The 5,899-nt window shown below is 44.9% G+C and overlaps 1 pseudogene; it reads right to left on the reverse strand.

Annotated features, from left to right (window-relative positions):
- Positions 1–713: 713 nt before the first annotated feature.
- On the reverse strand, positions 714–5,530 carry LOC123051283 (probable LRR receptor-like serine/threonine-protein kinase At3g47570; annotated as a pseudogene).
- Between the last annotated feature and the right edge of the window lie 369 nt (positions 5,531–5,899).

A 5,899-nucleotide genomic window follows, 5' to 3' on the forward strand; every position in this document is an offset into this window, starting at 1 on the left:
CGTAATTTGGTAGGGATGAGGTCGCGCGCTGGAGTTGGCCTAATGGAAGGGAATGCCGTGTTTTTCTCCATCTAAAAAGGAGTTAACACTTTATCAGTTCAAAAAGAAAGTTAACACCTTTCAAAAAAAAGTTAACTCTTTTATACTACCTCCGTAAAGTAATATAAGAGCTTTAGTTATCTACACGCTCTTATATCAGTTTACGGAGGGTATTGTTTAAAAGTTAACTTTCATCAAGAACTAAAATCATTTCTCGGGGCAAGCTCCGTCGTGTCGTAAGTGCCGAGCCATGTCAGCCGCCCGTTATATGAGATTTTGGCGGTGTACCAACCGGACTGCCGGAGTCAAACGTCACGGAAGCCCGTGTTGCTCGCGGGGCAGCAGTGACGGATACTACGAGGAGCGGCGATTGAATGGGGTTGTGCGGTGGTGACGGTGCTGTCGGATAGACGAATGTGTTGGGGCGCGGATCCCGATGCAGTGCGGTGCGGCGGTGGCCAAATGGGGTGGTGTCGATGCGACGGCCGACCGCTCCATATATTTTGCAGCTCCATATATGGATACATCATCTGCTTGGGCTGTGTTTTTTGGTCCAAATGCCCCAGAAATCAATTTTTTTTTGTTGGCATTTGTCCTATTTTGCATCATCTGTCGGATATGCTCTTAATACAATATTTTCCAAAACTTGCAAATGCACATATGTACTGCAATATACTTCTCTGAATATGCACATATGTAGTGCAATATACCTCTCTGAATATGCACATATGTAGTGCAATATGGCATATCTTGTGTAAATAAATACAAATACTGGTTTTCCAACATAGGGAGCTTCAGTACTGAACATGTACTCTTTCGAGGAATTCAATGTTTCAATAACTAGAGTTCTAACGATTTCCCCACACTAAAATGTGATCTGTAGAACCAATTTTTACAGCAAAGATATTCACACCGTATACTCTTATTCAAGAACTTGTAGATCCGCAAGTTAATCAGCAGAACTCAAAGAATTCCTCTTTGAGAGACAAAATTCTGGCACAAACTTCTCCCATTCCTGGACGATCTTTAGGCGATTCCATGGAACACAGGAGGCCAACTTCAATCAAGGGTACCATATATCTCCTCATAAACACTCTGTCACATGGATGCCTGTAACCGTGGGACAAATGGGGATCTAAAACCTCTCCAAGTCTTCCTGGAAATGCTGAGCTCACAAGCTTGTGCAGGCTCAGGCCATCTGTGAATATTGCATCCATCGGTCGCCTTCCTGTGAGCATTTCTAGAATGAGGATTCCAAAAGCATATACATCACATCCTGGCGAGACTTTGTATCCCATACAATACTCTGTAAAATCAGTTATGGCATTGTTACTACAGGAGAAAAAAAACAATAAGAAAATACTCAAAACAAAGTTGAACTCACCAGGTGCGATGTATCCAATTGTTCCTTCCACACCAACCAAGTCTTCTGGGCTACCAGGAACTGAAGAGAGAAACCTCGCTGACCCAAAATCACCAACTCTCGCGGTCATGTCGTAGTCCAAAAGAACATTGCCTGGCTTCAAATCACAGTGGACTAGAGGAGGCGTCAACTGGTTGTGCATATAATCCAGAGCCAACGCGACGTCCATCGCTATTCTTAACCTCTGGCCCAAGCTCAGTACTCTCTTGGGGCTATTGTGATGTAGCTTCGGATGGACCCACATGTCCAGGCTTCCGTTGGCCATGAAGTCGAAAACTATAGCTTTGAATTCATTGTTCTCTAGGTCCATTGTCGAGCATACAGTGACAGCTTTGACAAGATTGCGATGGCGGGTATTTCGCAGCACCTCGCACTCGGTAACGAAGCTGTCGCGCGCACCATTCTCCTCGAGATGGAATAACTTAACGGCGACCAGATCCGTGTTAAACTGAAACCTTCCAATGTAGATCGAACCGGTTCGGCCTGAGCTGATCTTGTTAACTGGAGAGAACCAATTGGTAGCTTTAACGATGTCACCATATGAAACCCTCTTCATTGTCTCCTTGTAGCATGGTGCTGCTTGTGCTTGCCTTCTCTTCAGAATAGTGACCACAAAGCATATGAAAGAGATCAACGCAATAGCAGTTGGAGGAATTAATTTTACCAATAAGAGTGCTTTCTTCTTGCTCTTAACAGTACAAACTGGGAACTGATGCAAGGTAGCGGGTGCACTTGCACACAACCCCGCTTTGCCATCCAAGATTGCTGCAGTATGATTCTGAAAGATGCCACCGGTTGGAATCGGCCCTTCAAAGTAGTTGGTAGACAGATCAAGTTGATGCAAAAACTGCATGTTTGCAAAGAACTCTGGAATTCGTCCAGCAAGGTCATTTTTGGAAAGATCGATCTGATCTACGGACTTCAGGTCACTGAAAGACTCAGGTATGCTTCCATTAAGCATGTTACTTTTCAATCTGAGAGAAGATAGTTGGACGCATCGGCCAAGTGAATATGGAACTTGACCAGACAATTTGTTGAAGGAAATATCAAGTTGGAGAAGTTGAAGCAAAGCACCAATTTGTACCAGTATTGATCCTGTAAGGTTGTTGTTTGATAAATCAAAACTGAGGAGGGTAGTGCTACTGGTCAGTTCACTTGGTATTGGTCCTTGAAGTCTGTTAAAAGATAAGTTTAACACAGCCAGTTGCTTGCAATTTCCTAAACTTGCTGGGATGTTCCCACTCAAGTTGTTGTTGTCTAGAGAAAGCTTGCTCAGTCGAGAAAGATTACCTATTGTATGTGGGATCTGGCCAGAAAATTTGTTCCCTGATAGGGTTAGGACAACTAGCTGATCTAGGTTCCCGACAACAGAAGGAATAACCCCTGAAAGCAAGTTTTGGTCCATAGCAAGCATTTGGAGACTTGCAAGGTTAAAAATCTCAATCGGTATTGTGCCGACAATTTGATTGTTTCCAACATTTATACGTTGTAAACTTGCAGAAAGATTCCCAACAGACCTAGGGAGACTTCCATTCAGGACATTCCCATTCATTTCCAACGTTTCTAACAGCGAACAATTTGCGAGAGAGGCAAGGAATTCCCAACCTTCAGCTTCTAGGAAGTTATTTTCAAGAATTAGTAGCTGTAAGTGAAGTAAATTTCCTAGAGATGGGATTCGTCCATTTAGTAAGTTGTATCCAAGATTAATCTCTTGGAGGTTCGATGCATTTTCTAGTGATGATGGAATTAATCCCTCGAATTTGTTACCCGACATGGACAGCACTCCAAGGTTCGTGTTTCCGATGCAAGATGGTACTTGTCCAGTAAGGTTATTCTGGCCTAATTCAAGAGAATCGAGTGATGACATGTTACAGAGTTTGGCGGAGACATGCCCCGACAGGTAGTTGTTAGTTAACCTCAGCGCTCTAAGGCTCTGAATAAGGCTCAAAGTCTCTGGAACTGAACCTGACAAGCTGTTTGTGTCAAGCAATATATCTGTGAGAGAAGAAACATTTCCCAGTGATGAAGGTATGCTTCCAGAAAGGTTGTTCTTTGAAGATCAAGAAATTCAAGGGTTGAAATCTTATGGAACTCTGGAATATTGCCGGTGAGGTTGTTTTTTGAAAGATCAAGAGATTCAAGGGCTGACATCCTATCGAACTCTGGAATTGGGCCGGTAAGGTGGTTTGATGAGAGATCGACAAGTTTAAGAGATCTACTGGTGAATAATGATCTAGGAATGATACCTGCAAGGTTGTTTTCTGACAGTGACAATTCTTGGAGGGCTGGGGACCTATGGAAATCTGGGATAGGGCCGACGAGCAGGTTAAATGAGAGATCAACACCCGTAAGGGATCTACTAGTGCCTAGTGATCTAGGAATGATACCTTCAAGGTTGTTCGCTGAAAGGACCATAGTCTGTAGCTGTGGGAGTGTGCCTAACTCCTCTGGAATGCCTCCAGAGGAGAGATTTTCTGAAAGGTCTACCTGTTCTAGTGACGTAAGGTTAGCTGTCCAAGGAGATAACTGACCACTGAGCTTTGCATAGTACAAGTTCAGCGAGACCACATGAGTTGGAAGAGTAATACCGCAGGTGACACCTCTCCAGCTGCAGAAGTTGAGGGAGCTGCTGCGCCATGATCGCAGGATGCCGTTTGGGTCGCTAGAGATGCCGGACTTGAAGGAGAGGAGGGCCTGCCGGTCGACCTCGGACCCGCTGATCGATTGTGCGACGGTGCTGGACGACATGAAGACAAGAAGATGGGTGAAGAGAACGAGGATGCCATGTGGGGAAAGGGAGAAGAGAGTTGTTGCAGGTGCCATGTCGAATGCAGTGCATCTTGTCCGAATTCCCTGTGCTATATGTGTCTCCCAAAGTAGACTAGGACACTTGACTAGTGGGTTTGGTGCTGTCTTTTTGGGACCATTACTTGACTTGGTGTTGACTTGACTGTAATCTCCGTCACAGACCAACACCACTCAGTAGTAGAACAATAAGTGCATGGGAAATGACACGGTAACTTTGACAAAGACAGGGAAAGAAAAAGGCGTGCAAAGACTGGTGCATGAAGTTGATCCATCAGCAATTGCTATCTTGCTAGGTTGTGCTGCTACTGCTAACTCGAGACCAATTTTCGGTTCAGTTGAGGTCCTGATACGCATTTACTGCAGATCGGTCAAGACTACAGAGTGACCTGGCCACACAACTCTACTGAACTCTTTCAGTTATTTAGAGGTCCACAGAAGAGGGTTTCAGTCTATCTCCCATAGCTGAACTAATGCTAACAAGAAGTACTAGGCGTCGTTAAGCAATCCTTGATTTTTACCAAGAACAAAGGCAGGGCATTATTTTTTAAAACAAGCTGTGATGTGCAGCAGCAACACCAGAGGAGTAGATCTCCCATCTCTTGACCGATGGAAACAAAATGCTCGAGGGGATGACAGACGGAGCTAATGTTAATCTGACGTTGTCAAGCAACCATCCTTGATTTCAACCAAGAACAAGGGCAAGGCGTTAGAACAAACACGTGATGTGCAACAACAGCTACCCCCCACGTTGAGCAAATGGAACGGTGAATGTTTGGTTGAGACCATGGTGGACTGGACTCTGTATAGCTGCAAAACAAGCTACAGGAGGCCAGGGGGTAAAGGTAGACCTCGGTTCGGGGCAGCCGCATTAAGGCGTCCGCTCCGCTCCTCTGCCGCTCCAGGCGTGCACCTCCTCGGCTCCTCCTTCCTGGACCAATGAGAGGAAGGAAAAGAGGAAAAGTGGCGAAGGTTTCAGCAGGTCCTTTGTTGAATTCTACCAAGAACATGGGCAGGGCATTACAACAAACATGTGATGTGCAGCACCAGCTTCCTCCTCAGCAATGGGCGAAGGAGACGGTTGTCAGGTGGTTACATGGTTTGCTTGAGATGTGGTGGGCTGGACTCATCTGTCGGGCGGCGGCGACTCTTTTGTAGCTGGACCGACAGAAGAAGAGGAGGGGGCCGCCGCCGGCGCGGGAAGCCAGAGACGGCGAGGGGAGGGACAGAGAGATCCCCGCCGCTAGTTCACGGAGTTTCCTCCAGGGAGATACACGGCAGCTCCGCCTCAACTGTTTCCCTTTTATTATCACTGAAGAAATCCCAGCGGCCCGACAGGCCCAATGACAGGCCTACCGAGCACCCTTCTGCCGAAAAGAAAAAAGAAAACACAAAAAATCAGTTGGACATTATGAAAATTTAGAAAATTGTTTTTTACATGTCAAAAATTTAAACTTTCCATGGATAAATAAAAATGTCCATGTTTGAAAAAATCATAAAATTGTCATGTGGACATTATGAAAATCTATATAATTGCCATGTTTGGAAATGTTATAAATTTGCCATGTGAACAGTAGATTTATTTTTTACAGAATTACAATGTATGTAAAACGAATTGTTTTTTAGGAAAAC

This window comes from Triticum aestivum, chromosome 2D, assembly GCF_018294505.1.
Source record: "Triticum aestivum cultivar Chinese Spring chromosome 2D, IWGSC CS RefSeq v2.1, whole genome shotgun sequence".
Taxonomy (NCBI): Eukaryota; Viridiplantae; Streptophyta; class Magnoliopsida; order Poales; family Poaceae; genus Triticum; species Triticum aestivum.